Raw genomic sequence first — 16,753 nt, 5'->3', positions numbered from 1 at the left:
GAAGTTTAAGAGCTCAGACGGACCAGAGAAAATGAACGTTTAAATCCGCAACTGCACCCTTGACCCGTGGAACGAGTCACCTGGGAGGGCTTGTTGGATTTTGGATTACGGATTACGGATTACCCCAGCCCTAGACGACGACCGTAGTTCTCGGGGGGCCCGAGAATGTGCGTTTCTAACAAATCCCCAGGTGACGCGTTGGCTGCTGCTGCTGGTGTGGAGACCACGGCCTCGGTTGTAGGACTGGAGTCAAGTAGGCCAGACCCCAGCGCCGCCTGGGGCTCGTTCTCAATCCCCCTTCTCCCTGATGGCTGCGGCAATGGTGGCAACTGAGCACTGAACTTCCTGCCAGGGTCTGTACTAAATGGTTTTAGCGTGTTGCCACCCCCGCCCCTCGCCCCGCCTTGGTCGTCGCAACAATCCCGTGAGGAGGGTACCCAGTGTTCCTTCCATTTTGCGGTTGGGGAACCGTCTAGATTCTCTTGCTTCCTGGGGTTGGTCGTACCTCCCCCTGTCGGATCACCTTCCACTCAACCTGGCGACTCCTCTCAGACCGTCTTTCCCTTCCTGTCCTACCACTTAGGCTAGTTCTTGATCTGTTCTCCTTGCCGTGGCTTCTTACAGGCTCCCCAGGTCTTAAACTTCCGTATCTGGGGCTCCTGGGTGGCTCAGTCGGTTGAACATCTGACTTCAGCTCAGGTCACGGATCTCACGGCTCAGGGGTTCGAGCCCCTCCTCGGGCTCTGCGCGGACAGCTCAGAGCCTGCTTTGGATCCTCTCTCTCCCTCTCTCTCTGTCCCTCCCCCACACGCACTCCGTCTCTGTCTCTCTCTCAAAAGTAAACATTAAAAAACATTGCGTATCTGAACAATCGAAATCCTCGAGTCCCTTCTTAATATGAGTATAGTGAATTTGCTAAGCAACTTTCCAGTTGAAACACATGCAGTGTTGAGGCACCTGGGTGTCTCAGTCGGTTGGGCGTCTGACTTTGGCTCAGGTCATGATCTCGCAGTTCGTGGGTTCAAACCCCACATCTGGCTCTGTGCTGACAGTGTGGAGCCTGGAGCCCGCTTTAGATTCTTATCTTCCTGTCTCTCTGCCCCTCCCCCACTGGCACTCTCACTCTCTCTCCCTCTCTCAAAAATAAACAAACATCACACAAAAAAATTAAAAACATGCGGTGTTTTATTGTAATTTCTAGCTTTCTCCACCATTCTGCAATTTTTAATAAGACTTCTCGACTTACAGGTTGGAATGTGAGGGGATTTGCAACACATAATTATTAACCCATTTTCAAAGGTCCATTTTCCATGCACTATACCTAGTATTACATTAATAAATTATATCTGCCTGTGTTTTAGAAATTACATATAATGTCTATTTTAATATCTTCATTTACATATGAAATAAAAGTAATACTGAGATCAGTTCAAAGGAAAGTAAGTGATGAAGGCTGCACATTTCAATACCAGCTAAATCAGATGTCTCCCAGAGTTACGAAGATCGGGCCACCGGCTCTGGGACACGGACCTGTAAACAAACCTGTTCAGTTGAACTTGTAAAGCAGGGGGAGCGTAGTGATTTTTCCTGTTGGAAAATACCAGACCAGAAGCAAAAGATAGCTACTTTACAATTAGAACATCTACATTTTTAAGACCATGATCCTTTAAAGAGAGATCAGTGACACATTGAGGAAAATAAATAAAGTTGAGATTTTGAATTTTTTCTTTAAAGTTTATTTATTTTTGACAGAGACAGTGCAAGCGTGAGCTGGGGAGGGGCAGAGAGAGTGGGAGACACAGAATCTGAAGCAGGCTCCAGGCTCCGAGCTGTCAGCACGGAGCCCAATGCGGGGCTGGAACTCACGATCTGTGAGATCACGACCTGGGCCAAAGTCGGGCGCCCAACTGACTGAGCCACCCAGGCGCCCCGATAAAGTTGAGATTTTGTAATAACTTGTCGAAGATGAAGCTTTAACAATTGCGGGGGATTGATTGAGAAAGAGATAGAAAGTATGAGCAGAGGAGGGGCAGAGAGAGAGGGAGGGAGGGAGAGAGAATCTTAAGTAGGCTTCTCTGTGTGGAGCCTGATGTGGGGCTTGAACTCACAAACCATGAGATCATGACCTGAACCAAGATCAAAGCCGGATGCTTAGCCCACTGAGGCACCCCCGCACCCCATCAGAGCAGTCTTGAACAGAAGCCTATTTAAACGAAGAGTTGGAAGAATAGTGCCAATGGACTCCAAATACCCTTCGCCTAGATTCCTCTATTGTTAACGTTTTGCCACATTTGTTTTATCTCTTGCTCTTTCCCGTTTATGTCCATAGGTAAATATAACCCTTTTTTCCCTGAACTATTTGAAAGTTGCCGGTATCCCGACATTTGACCCCCAAGTCAAATAGTTCAGTATGCCTCCCCTGCCGGTAGACGTTGCCCTCTGTGAACCGTGATACCTTATCACAGCCTCAGAATTTAGCATCGATACAGAAATACCCAGTGCCCACTTTGTATTCCTTTTTTCCCCATTGTCTCAATCTTTTATAACCTTTTTCCCTTACCTGGGACCCAGGCAAGACTCTTTTTTTTTTTTTTTAATTTTTTTTTCAACGTTTATTTATTTTTGGGACAGAGAGAAACAGAGCATGAACGGGGGAGGGGCAGAGAGAGAGGGAGACACAGAATCGGAAGCAGGCTCCAGGCTCCGAGCCATCAGCCCAGAGCCCGACGCGGGGCTCGAACTCACGGACCGCGAGATCGTGACCTGGCTGAAGTCGGACGCTTAACCGACTGTGCCACCCAGGCGCCCCAAGACTCTTTTGTATGTAACGTCTATTTAAAATTTGTGGGATGTTAGTGTTCTGTAGAATACTTTGGGAAAACCTGGTTTGGATTGTATAACTAAAGGTCCCTATTCTTGCAATTTAATAAGTCTAGCTCTTCTTTAAAAAGGTGTTTTCTTAGGGGAGACAATATTGACTGTATACGTTGTCATTTGCATCTCCCAGTTACGATTGCAGACGAAAGCAGATTTATTTTTTTTAAGTTTTTTTTTTTAATGTTTATTTTTGACAGAGAGAGAGAGGCAGAACATGAGCGGGGGAGGGGCAGAGAGAGAGGGAGACACAGAATCTGAAGCAAGGTCGAGGCTCTGAGCTGTCAGCACAGAGCCCGATGCGGGGCTCAAACCCACGAACCTTGAGATCGCGACCTGAGCCGAAGTCGGATGCTTAACTGACTGAGCCACCCAGGCGCCCCAGATGAAAGCAGATTTATGGTTACTAAGTACCTGAACATGCCTGACAAAATAGTAAATAGACAAAAAGTTAACCAACTCTTTTCATGACGATGCACTGAAAATTTAATACGTTCATTGCTAACCATGTACAGACAGACCCATGATAGATTTTTTAAAAATGCTGTTTCTAATTGCATTTTTTTCTTACAAGTTCCATGCTCAAAGAAAATTTGGAAAAAACTGTATTTTCCTTCCTGTCTTTCTTTTTTTTTTGTAAGATTAAATTTTTTTTTTTAATTTTTTTAAAAAAAAATTTTTTTTTCAACGTTTATTTATTTTTGGGACAGAGAGAGACAGAGCATGAACGGGGGAGGGGCAGAGAGAGAGGGAGACACAGAATCGGAAACAGGCTCCAGCCTCTGAGCCACCAGCCCAGAGCCCGACGCGGGGCTCGAACTCACGGACCGCGAGATCGTGACCTGGCTGAAGTCGGACGCTTAACCGACTGCGCCACCCAGGCGCCCCAAGATTCAATTTTTAAGTTTATTTATTTATTTTGAAAGAGAGAGAGCACGAGTGGAGTAGGGGGCAGAGAGAGAGAATTCCAAGCAGGGGCTCAAACCTGCGAACTGTGAGATCGTGACCTGAGCCGAAACTAAGAGTCAGACGCTTAACCGGCTGAGCCACCCTGGTGTCCCCTTCCTGTCTTTTCACTGTGTCACTAAGTATGGATCTTGGGGCAGAGGAATGGTATATGTTTCAGGGCCCAAACTTCTAAAAAGATATTTTAATTGGACTGTGTGACTTTAAGAGGAAAAGGAAGGAGAAAGTAGGATCCAACGAACCATCATAATTGACAAATGTCCTAGTGATCGTTAGTAACAAAATGAACTTTCTGGTACACAGAGTTCCATGACAAATAATACTTACCACATGTTTGGGAACCATCCCAGACAAAACCCCAGGACCGCTGCTGATTTATGAGGTGCGGGAAAGTTTTTGACTCCATGAGGCATTCTGGTCCCCATTTGTTGTCTTACATCCTGCGTCTCTGCCTTCTGGGAAGTCGGTGGTGGGGTCATCAAAGTGGCCCACTCGGGGTTGGTTGTTCCCGAAAGGAAACATGAGCATAGCTGTTGCTCGCCTGGAATAATATGAGTCTGTCACATCGAATGTGGAGGTTTCTCTCTAATGATGTCTGTCATTACTCATTACTTCTAGTATTATTCGATTAATCATAATGTGTGTGGACCTTGATCATACTCAGTAATTCTAAGAGCTAGGGAAAATTCTGTTTTTAGCCACAATAGCCAAAGGGCCATTTCTTTCTCCGTCAGGAATAACAAGTCTTTAACTTTCCTCTACAATCGTTGTAGTGTCTAGATAGCTTCTATTTTTTATCTCTTTCCTCGTGTTCTTTCTTATGATCTAGGTGACCATAGTCCTTCTCATTCAGCTTCAACTTTTATGCCAAGCACAGGCAAAAGATTATTTCATCCCATGACTGACATGTCAAACATCTTACTGGATGATTCCATTCGAATGACTTGTGGACCCCTAAAATCTCGATAGGACCCAACCCCAAATGCTGTCTTTATGCCTGTGGGGCAAAGAACCATAGTTGTTGCAGACTACTAGCAGAGTTGAATATATCAAAACCCAAAGCATTTATATAAGGCCACAGTTGAGTTTACGGGGGACAAAGGTCACAGTGCAGCCAGGTCTCACGCAGGGGTAGGAACCAGAAACTGGGAAGGTGCCGGGGCGCTCTCTGATTCGTTTCTTCCTCTCTGCTCTTTTGGGGGTGTGCCTGCATTATTCTCCTCCTCCCCCTCCTCTTCCTGCTAATTCTATTACTATACTGCTCTCTTCCCTCTGCTTCTCCTTCCACTGATGGAGTGTGGTTGCCCACCCACAGTTAAAATTCCAGCCGCAGTTAAAAACTCTGGCTTTCTGTAAGTTCAGTCGCAAATTACCAGAAGACAGTATTTAATTGGCACAGGGTTTTTAAGTGTCCATTCTAGATCAATAAGCTATGACCAGATATTGAACTACACTCTGCAAAGGTTATTGTGGACTCTTCCTTTGGAGAGGGGACGGTGCTCACAGAAGAGACAATTGCCCCTTAGCTAGGGAGATATCTAACTCAAAACTTACGTCGACTGTACTCTCTCCTGGTAATAGCCCATTCACCTAGCGCCCTGCATCAGAAACGTAGGCGACCTCTGTGTCTCCCTCACTGTCAGCATGCAGTCAGCTAAGTGCTGCCCAGGCAACACCTTAAATATCTTTTAAAATTTTTTGTTAAGGTTATTTATTTATTTTGAGAAAGAGTGAGAGTGAGGCCGGGGCAGATAGAGAGGAAGAGAGAATCCCACGCAGGCTCCGTGTTGTCAGCCCAGAGCCTGACCTGGGACTCAATCCCACCAACCCTGAAATTGTGACCTGAGCTGAAATGAAGAGTCTCACGCTTAGCCGGATGAGCCACCCAGCGCCCCTAACACCTTAAATATCTCTTAAATTTTGTCGTTGAACTTCGTACACATTGTCAGCAGCGTGTTTTGGACCCTCACCGTCTCTTGTTTAAACTATTACAGAGCACTTCCTGCCTTCAAGCTCCGCTGTGCCAACAGAGTTAACAATTCTGTTCTGATCGGATTCCTCCGTGTCTTGAAGCTGTTCAGTGCCTCGAATGTAGGCAGTGATTCCCAAACTTTCTGGATCAAAAGATTACCTGGGGTGCTGATTAAAAACACACATTCCCAGTTACTCCTTCTGGAATTGTAAATTTGTGGTAGGGCCTGGTCATCTGTGGTTTTGTTCTGTCTTGTTTTTTTATATATAGAGAGACCCCATACGTGAGCAGCGTAAGGGCAGAGAGAGAGGGAAAAAGAGAGAGAATCTTAAGCAGACTCCGTGCCCAGTGCAGAGCTCGATGAGGGACTTGATCTCATGACTGTGAGATCATGATGTGAGCCAAAATCAAGAGTCAGGTGCTTAACCGACTGAGCCACCCAGGTGCCCTTTGGTTGTGTGTGTGCGTGTGTTTATTTTTGAGAAAGAGAGAGCATGAGCAGGGGAGGGGCAGAAAGAGAGAGAGAGAAAATCCCAAGCAGCCTCTGCACTGTCAGCGTGGAGCCTGATGCAGGGCTCCAACTCAAGAACCTCGAGATCGTGACCTGAGCCGAAACTGTAAGGGTTAAATTACAGTGTAGGGCTTAACGCTTAGCTTGAAAAATAACAACTTTGTTCTGACACTGAAGGTCAAAAGATAACAGCCTTGCTTTTACTCTTGTAAATCATACTTCATACTCTTGTGAATCAGGCTTTACCAATGAAGGAAACAAAAGCTCAAAGAAAATAAGCATCAGAGGCAAGGTCAAGGAGATCCACCGGTTGCAACTTAGCGGCAGAAAGTCTGAAATAATCACCTCATTCGATAACTGTTTCTGACTCATCTGGGAACTGTTTCTCTGTTCTGTTCCCAGGTAATGATAAAACGATGTGGTCGGCTTTAAAAACTCTGTACCCCGGCTGTTTGGGGCCTCACTCTTATCAAGAGTGTTGGTCCCGATCGGTCGGCCTTGCCTCTCGTTGTCAAAAACTTTGTTGTGACTGTCACTGGTGCCCGTAGCATTCTGTTTCAGGAGTCGTGTGGATGCAACAAAACCAAGAGTCGGGGGCGCCTGGGTGGCGCAGTCGGTTGGGCGTCCGACTTCAGCCAGGTCACGATCTCGCGGTCCGTGAGTTCGAGCCCCGCGTCGGGCTCTGGGCTGATGGCTCAGAGCCTGGAGCCTGTTTCTGATTCTGTGTCTCCCTTTCTCTGTGCCCCTCCCCCGTTCATGCTCTGTCTCTCTCTGTCCCAAAAATAAAATAAAACGTTGAAAAAAAAATTTAAAAAAAAAAAAAAAAACCAAGAGTCGGACGCTTAGCCGACTGAGCCACCCGGGCGCCCCGGTCGTCTATGTTTTTAACATGCGTGCCAGTTGCTTCCCATGCTTGCCAACCTCTTGTCCGTATGCCCTGCCCACTCCTCCCCAGCTCTGCCCTGGGCGGGAGGCCGTGTGTTCCAGGATCCGCCGAGAGTGCTCCCTGTTTCTGCGCGTCACTGTTTGGCCAACGACCGCTCGCCCTTTCAGAATCAGCCGCCTACCGCGATCTTTGTAACCTGGTGGTTGCCCGGCCCGGTCAACCACTCCTTCGTTCATGCCCCGTCCACTCTTGCGCTCTGCCTCCATCAGAATTTCTTCACACTAAATAATGTTTCTCTGTTTCTTCCCCTTCCTAGTGTGAGAACTTCAAGAGCAGTGACTGTGTCTTACTCATCTTGTAGAGAAAAGGACATCTGTTATAATGAGAATGCTATAATAATTTCTGCCAGGGGATGAGGGAGCTAAGAAAACGAATAAACCCAAAAGAGATACCCCTCGCCTCTGAGCCGCGTCCTGAGCTTCCTGGTATGAAGTCGTCAGGCCAGTGGAGACCAAATGGCTCCTGTTTGCTGAGAGCACAGCTGGAGAGTGTAGGTTCGGTGCGTGCCTACAGCAAGCTTCCTGGTGTTGCACCAGAGACTTTCACAGACCTAACACGCAGTGGCAGCCCCCCTCCCCCAGACAGGTGCAGGGCACCTGCTGCTAAGCTTACCCGATGGTTGACATCTGCAGGACCGAGAGTTAGGCACACCCCTCCCCGGTTGACCAGTCAGTTCACTGCTGTTCCTCCAGAAGTGAGCAGGGGGGTGTGAGGAGCAGCAAGATGAGATTAAAGGAGCGCCTTCCACACAGAGCATGGGGAGTGGGGACGAGCGTTCCCCCTCAACACTTGGAATCAGAGGCGGCTCCCGGCTCGTGGTGAGACACTGTCTCGGGGCGCCTGGGTGGCTCAGCCCGTTGGGCAACTGACTCTTGGTTTCGGCTCAGGTCATGATCTCGAAGTTCGGGAGTTCGAGCCCTGCACTGGGCTCCGTGCCGGCGGTGCTGAGCCTGCTTGGGATCCTCTCTCTCCCTCTCTCTCTGCCCCTCCCCTGCTCACGCTCTCTGTCTCTCTCAGAATAAATAAGTAAACTTAAAAAACGTGAAAAGCAAAACAAAACACTGTCTTATCATTGCTGTGTACCCCTCAAGGACAGGATCTGACTTTCAGATTATAGTCAAGAAAGAGAACTTAGACGTCGGTGCTTTGATGATGGGTAACATGGAACTATAGTCCCTGACCTAGGCTGTTCCAACGTGGTGTTTTGAGGGCCACTTCTGTGGCTTTGGCGAATTGTAATTCTGCCCCTCGCAATGGCTTCCATCCATTATTCGGGTATCTGTTCATGCACATGACATGACTATCTTCGTCTTCCTCTCCAAAGGAGAGGGCAGGGAAGTCAGCTAACTGGCTAATCGTTAGGCAATAAGGAAGGTCTGGCAAGGGCTGGTCACCTGCACAACATTGGTTAACATCACAAGTGGAAGTAGATGGTCAAGGATGAAGGAAGGAACTGAAGGTTCTTTTCAATTTTAATGCCTGTTCTTTTTAATGCTATTCCCCCGCCCCCCCCCCCCGCAATGTCTTTTTGGACAGGGCATTAGGGCCATTTGCTGACCTACAAAGACCAAGTTACTAGGGTGAAAGACAGAAATGATCAGATGCCAAACGTGTGTGTGTGTGTGTGTGTGTGTGTGTGAGTGAGACAGACAGACTGACAGAACTGAGGAAGTGACTAAGAAGTGAAGACAGTAAGGCACATTCGAGTGCTAAAGGGACCCTATGACTCATCTGTCATTTTGAAGGAGAGACCCCATCACAGCTGCTTAAAGACTGAAAGACTTGGTCTCCTCGTTTGTAAGAGATAATAGTTGCATTCATGCCCCGACACTGTGCTGACCGAATGTGCCAGTTCACATGGGACATCGGAGCGAGGTGGGTTTTCTTCTCTCTTTGCCTCGTTCTCCTCATCCCCCAAGTTACTCTGATCCTTTCTGGCTGCAAGTTGATCTTTTTAGAACTTTTTCCCTACAGTGCTAGCTCTATTTGTTTGACCATTTTGGTTTGATTACACAGGTCACCCTGACCACATTTGATAGAAGGAAAATCCCAAAGAGCAGGGAATTTTAGCAAATCCATACTTTTATTATAATTTTTAATGTTTATTTATTTTTGAGAGAGAAAGAGAGAAAGCATAGGAGGGGCAGTGAGAGAGAGAGAGAGAGAGAGAGAGAGAGAGAGAATCCTAAGCAGGCTCCATGAGGGCATCGAGAAGCCCCACACAGGGCTTGATCCCACCAACTGTGAGATCATGATCTGAGCCGAAATCAAGATTCGCTTAGTAGACTGAGCCATCCAAGCGCCCACATACTTTTCATTTCTAACAACATTACATTAACCCCATTTCTGGGGTGCCTGGGTGGCTCAGTCGGTTAAGTGCCTGGCTTCAGCTCAGGTCATGATCTCACGGTCCGTGAGTTCGAGCCCCGCGTCGGGCTCTGTGCTGACAGCTCAGAGCCTGGAGCCTGTTTCGGATTCTGTGTCTCCCTCTCTCTCTCTGACCCTCCCCCATTCATGCTCTGTCTCTCTCTGTCTCAAAAGTAAATAAACGTTAAAAAAAAAAAAAACCATTTCTATTTGCAACTGTGGAAAATGTGTCAACTACAATGGATCTGGAAACACGGTTGTAAAATCTCTGTGCTTCGTTCTGACTGTTACTGCTGTTTTAAATCTTTTCATTAAACTTTCAAGCCTGTCAAACAATAATTAAAATATAAATTATATATCGTTGACTCTTTCAGGTTGTTGGCAAAAATAAATATGGCACCCGTCAACATTTTATTAAGGAGGAAAATGAGTATATATTATGGTTAACCTCATGAATACAATTTGACTGTCAGTATTAAGTGTGGATATGACGAGATTCTGGCTTGGGATTGTAAGAATATTTTTTCCTTCCAACAATGAACCCTTCATTTTCATTATAACGAAAACCTCTGTGAAAAGATCAAAGAAGACTATCACTACAAATGAAAAATTCAGTAAGTGGGCTATGATTACTTAACAAGGAATATTTCACTGTTGATGTAGGTGTGGGCTAACCCTAACCCTAACCCTAACCCTAATCCTAAAATGCTGACCCTAAACCTAACCCTAAAACCCTAACCTTAAAACCCTAACCCTAATCCTAAAACCCTAATGCTAACCGTAAAACCCTAACCATAACCGCAAAACCCTAACCCTAACCTTAAAACCCTAACCCTAACCGTAAAACCCTCACCCTAACCCTAAAACGCTAACCCTAACTGTAAAACCCTAACCCTAACCCTAACACCCTGACCCTCACCATAAACCCTAACCCTAACCCTAAAACCCTAACCCTAACCCTAACCCTATCCCTAACCCTGTGGGGGCCAAATGGTTCTGAAGCTGTTTAATATGTCAGGAGTAAAATTCTGTGGCCTCATTCAGTCTATCCCCAGGGTGGCCTGAATTTCAAACCCTAAGTCTCTCTGTAATTACACTTTTCACAACCGGCTTCAATGAAACTGAATGATTTCCTGTGTGTGTTCCACGTCCGTATGCTCCACGTAGATTGACTACATTTCTTTGATAAAATTCACACTTGCTCATTACTCATGGTATTTCTTTGAGTTCCAGGAACATGATCCGGGACATTAATTTTCTAGTTTCCAAGGCAAAGCAAGAGGCTGGGAATGACGGGCATGAATTGGATCTGACTGTGACGCGTCTCAACCTCGTGGTGGCCCGGGTTCATGGGCCCCTCATTACTCCCGCACCCCTTGGTGTTCTGCCCTTCCCAAGTTCCGTAGCAACTTGAAACCACAGCCTTTTTATGGAAAAATAAACTTCTCAGTAAAGGGTAAGTCCAGTAACTTAACAACCCAATGAATGCTCCAAGGCCATCAGTAGAAGAGGGCAGGTTGGGCTGGTGACGCTGAGTTAGCAACCCAGCGGCACGTCCTGCCTGAGCCTGCTGGCTAGCAGAACCCCTCGCTTTCTAGTCCAGCGAATTCGGATGATATACGAAAGTTGTATTTCCCATTTGGATATTTCCCATCCGAAGACATTGTTTGTAATAAAAAGGGCCACCAAATTTAAAAATATATGTATTCTACATGGGATGATTATGATCCTAGGTATAAGCCTTAAGAACAAGAATTCTTACCAGGAAAAAAAAAACTTCTTACCAGGGAGGGGCGCCTGGGTGACTCAGCCGGTTAAACATCTGACTTCGGCTCAGGTCATGATCTTGTGGTCTGTGAGTTCGAGCCCCGAGTCGGGCTCTGTGCTGACAGCTCAGAGCCTGGAACCTACTTCAGATTCTGTGTCTCCCTCTCTCTCTGTCCCTCCCCTGGTTGCGCTCTGTCTCTCTATCTCAAAAAATAAATAATAAGCATTAAAAAAAAAAAAGTACATATTGGGATGCCTGGGTGGCTTAGTCGGTTAAGCACCTGATTCTTGGTTTTTGCTCCAGGCATGATCTCATGGTTTGTGAGATTCAGCCGCATGTCGAGCTCTGTGCTGGCAGTGCAGAAGCCTGTTTGGGACTCTCTCTCTCCCTTTCTCTCTGCCCCTACCCTGCTCACACGCACTCTTTCTCAAAATAAGTAAATAAACATTAAAAAAAAGTACATATTGCATTTATATGTTATAAAAAGCTTAAAATCATTATTTTTATTTATTTAAAAATTTTTAACGTTTTATTTATTTTTGAGACAGAGACAGAGCATGAGCATGGGAAGGGCAGAGAGAGAGGGAGACACAGAATCTGAAGCAGGCTCCAGGCTCTGAGCTGTCAGCATAGAGTCTGACGCGAGGCTCGAACTCACAAATCGTGAGATCATGACCTGAGCTGAAGTTGGACGCCCAACCGACGGAGCCACCCAGGCACCCCTAAAATCATTATTTCAAAGAGAAATTGTACGTGCGAGAATGTATCATGCCAGTAACCTGGTATTTGCTCAGTAAATGTAAGTCCCCTATTATCTCTGATAAAAAAGGAACTTCCGGCAAGAAAAACCAAGTAAAAATGAGCATTCTAGAGCAATAACCTTCTTTGATAGGATGGGAGCATCTCCATTGCTGCCCTGAGCAGCCAAAATTATAAATCAGTGGCTGTTCTAAGAGTTACACCCTTTGAGAATCTATTCTGTATTATTCAGAGAGCAGCATTTGAAGTAGCAAATCCTCCCCCCACCCCCAAACAACAACTTTAAAAGTAGACAATAATTTTGAAACACAATTATTTCAGGGCTCTGGGAAAAGAGTGAAGAAAAAAAAACAAATTAAGAAGCATTTATTTAGGAGACTCTGCTGAGCTTCTGCACACGCAGTGTGCGTCTGCCGTGTTCTTGGGGGGGTGGTGCTTCCCCTCCCAGCCTTCCTGATTCTGCAGTAACTGAGGCGGGGTGGCTATGAAAGCCTTAGGGCTGGAGGGAGCTGCTTCGTTTTGGGTGGAAAGGGAGAAACCCACATCCAATGGCATTATCCCTACAATTAGCAGATTTGCTCAGACATAAATGGGTGGCCTTCTTATGCTGCAAGAGTTATACCTCAAAAAATGAAGGCACGTTAAGAATATTCCCAGATACGATGTTTAAGTATGTTCCTTTTATACCGACTTTCTCGAGGGTTTTAATTAAGAAAGAATGCTGAATTTTGTCAAATGCTTTTTCTGCATCGATTGACAGGATCATATGGTTCTTTTCTTTTATTAATGTGATGTATCACATTCATTGATTTGCAAATGTTGAACCAACCTTGCAGCCCAGGCATGAATCCCACCTGATCATGGTGTATAATTCTTTTTATATGCCGTTGAATTCAATTTGCTAGTATCTTATTGAGAATTTTTGCATCCATCTTCATCAGGGATATTGGCCTGTAGTTCTCTTTTTTGCTGAGTCTCTGTCTGGTTTAGGAAGCAAATTAATGCTGGCTTCATAGAATGAGTCTGGAAGTTTTCCTTCCCCTTCTATTTTTTGGAACAGCTTGAGAAGGATAAGTATTATCTCTGCTTTAAATGTCTGGTAGAACTCCCCAGGGAAGCCATCTGGTCCTGGACTCTTATTTGTTGGGAGATTTTTGATCACTGATTCAATTTCTTCCCTGGTTATGGGTTTGTTCAAGTTTTCTATTTCTTCCTGTTTAAGTTTTGGAAGTGTGTGGGTGTTTGGGAATTTGTCCATTTCTTCCGGGTTGTCCAGTTTGTTGGCATATAATTTTTCATTGTATTCCCTGGTAATTGCTTGTATTTCTGAGGGATTGGTTGTAATAATCCCGTTTTCATTCATGATTTTATCTATTTGGGTCATCTCCCTTTTCTTTTTGAGAAGCCTGGCTGGTGCAGCCACTCTGGAAAACAGTGTGGAGGTTCCTCAAAAAATTAAAAATAGATCTACCCTATGACCCAGCAATAGCACTGCTAGGAATTTACCCAAGGGATACAGGAGTGCTGATGCATAGGGCCACTTGTACCCCAATGTTTATAGCAGCACTCTCAACAATAGCCAAATTATGGAAAGAGCCTAAATGTCCATCGACTGATGAATGGATAAAGAAATTGTGGTTTTGGGGCACCTGGGTGGCTCAGTCGGTTAAGCGTCCAACTTCGCTCAGGTCATGATCTCACGGTTTGTGAGTTCGAGCCCGTGTTGGGCTCTGTGCTGACAGCTCAGAGCCTGGAGCCTGCTTCGGATTCTGTGTCTCCTTCTCTCTCTCTACCCCTCCTCAACTTGTGCTCTCTCTCTCTCAAAAGTAAATAAACATTAAAAAAAATCTAAAAAAAAAAAAAGAAATTGTGGTTTATATACACAATGGAATACTACGTGACAATGAGAAAGAATGAAATCTGGCCTTTTGTAGCAACGTGGATGGAACTGGAGAGTGTTATGCTAAGAGAAATAAGTCATACAGAGAAAGACAGATACCATATATTTTCACTCGTATGTGGATCCTGAGAAACTTAACAGAAACCCACGGGGGAGGGGAAGGAGAAAAAAAAAAGTTGGAGAGGGAGAGAGCCAAACCATAGGAGACTCTTTTTTTTTTTCCTCCAATATATGAAATTTATTGTCAAATTGGTTTCCATACAACACCCAGTGCTCATCCTAAAAGGTGCCCTCCTCAACACCCATCACCCACCCTCCCCTCCCTCCCACCCCATCAACCCTCAGTTTGTTCTCAGTTTTTTTTTTAATGAAATTTATTGTCCAGTTGGTTTCCATACAACACCCAGTGCTCATCCCAAAAGGTGCCCTCCTCAATACCCATCACCCACCCTCCCCTCCCTCCCACCCCCCATCAACCCTCAGTTTGTTCTCAGTTTTTAAGAGTCTCTTATGCTTTGGCTCTCTCCCACTCTAACCTCTTTTTTTTTTTTTCTTTTTTTCCTCCCCCTCCCCCGTGGGTTCCTGTTAAGTTTCTCAGGATCCACATAAGAGTGAAACCATATGGTATCTGTCTTTCTCTGTATGGCTTATTTCACTTAGCATCACACTCTCCAGTTCCATCCACGTTGCTACAAAAGGCCATCTTTCATTCTTTCTCATTGCCACGTAGTATTCCATTGTGTATATAAACCACAATTTCTTTATCCATTCATCAGTTGATGGACATTTAGGCTCTTTCCATAATTTGGCTATTGTTGAGAGTGCTGCTATAAACACTGGGGTACAAGTGCCCCTATGCCTCAGTAGTCCTGTATCCCTTGGGTAAATTCCTTGCTATTGCTGGGTCCTAGGGTAGGTCTATTTTTAATTTTTTGAGGAACTACCACACTGTTTTCCAGAGCGACTGCACCAATTTGCATTCCCACCAACAGTGCAAGAGGGTTCCCGTTTCTCCACATCTTCTCCAGCATCTATAGTAGGAGACTCTTAAAAACTGAGAAAAAACTGAGGGTTGATGGGGGGTAGGGGAAAGGGGAAAGTGGGTGATGGGCATGGAGGAGGGCACCTGTGGGGATGAGCACTGGGTGTGGTATGGAAACCGATTCGACAATCAATTTCATATTAAAAAAAAAAATATCCCCAGATAGGGGCGCCTGGGTGGCTCAGTCGGGTGAGCGACCGACTCTTAGCTTTGGCTCAGGTCATGATCTCACAGCCCACGGGTTCCAGCCCCGCGCGGGACTCCATGCTGGTGGTGCAGAGCTTGCCTGGAATTCTCTCTCCTTCTCTCTCCATCTCTCTCTGCCCCTCCTCCACGTGTGCTCGCTCTCGCTCTCTCTCAAAAATAAATAAACATTAAAAAAAATAAAAGTAAAAACATAAACATATTCCCAGTTAAAAAAAAAAAGTCTTAGAGAAACTGTTGCTAGCTGGCCTGCTTCAAGAAGTAGAAAAGACGTACTTCAGGCTGTAAGAAGGTGATGTGGGGTGGGAGAATCCACAGGAAAAAGTCACTTCATGTTTCTAAGCACCTAAGAAATAATGGAAATTTATCTATAGTTTAGTTTATAAATTACTAAAGGATTTGCATACATCATTTAAGCAAATTTTGGACTTAATTTGTCCAAAATGTCCTTCACTGTGCTTAGCAAATGTCAAGTCCATTTGTTTAATATTGAAATTCTGGAAATCTGCCCCCCCTTTTTTTTTTAATGTTTATCTTTGAGAAAGAGACAGAGACAGAGAGAGAGAGAAAGAGAGAGAGAGACAGCGTGAGTGAGGGAGGGGCAGAGAGAGAGGGAGACACAGAATCCGAAGCAGCTCCAGGCTCCACGCTGTCAGCACTGAGCCCGACGCAGGGCTCGAACCCACGAACCGTGAGATCATGACCTGAGCTAAAGTCGGATGCTTAACCGACCAACCCCGGTGTCCCTGGAAATCTGCCCATCTTATAACAGTAAATCATGTTTAGCACATAGTTCATAGATGCTTTTATTGGACTGTGAAGAAAATGGGTGATGAAAAAAAATGACCAAAATAATTTTCAGAAAATGTTCTTAATTTTTGTGGTCAGAGCACTTTCAAGTGCATAATTGGAAATAATTTTACATTGTTGTGTTAATTTGATGCTTGCTTTCTTCATCCTAAAAACAATGGAAACCAGCTATAATCATGTGAGTCACCAACTGCCATTTGCTAAGTTCCATTTATATTTTCATTTTTCTAAATTACTTTTTCGCAAATTACTATTTCTGTGTACTAAATTGTGGCCTAAACCTGTCTTTTGTAGCTAACAATAAACAACAGTCTTTAAACAGTTATTTAATAAAAAGGGAGCTCCAGACAAAATATCACAACTTTAAAAAATAATAGTGATAACAGAACCTGATAAAACCTAATGTTAATAGAAAAGTATATTCAGTGACACGTAAATAAAAGGACACACCAGCCTTTAAAAAACACAAACGGGGGTTGCCTGGGTGACTCAGTCGGTTGAGCGTTGGACTCTTGATTTCCGCTCAGGTCATGATCTCACCGTTTGTGAGTTCGAGCCCCGCATCGGGCTCTGTGCTGACAGTGCAGAGCCTGCTTGGGATTCTCTCTCTGCCGCTCCCCACTTGTGCACGCTT

Source organism: Prionailurus bengalensis, chromosome E4, assembly GCF_016509475.1.
Source record: "Prionailurus bengalensis isolate Pbe53 chromosome E4, Fcat_Pben_1.1_paternal_pri, whole genome shotgun sequence".
NCBI classification, from domain to species: domain Eukaryota; kingdom Metazoa; phylum Chordata; class Mammalia; order Carnivora; family Felidae; genus Prionailurus; species Prionailurus bengalensis.
Note: the sequence above shows the minus strand (reverse complement) of the source record.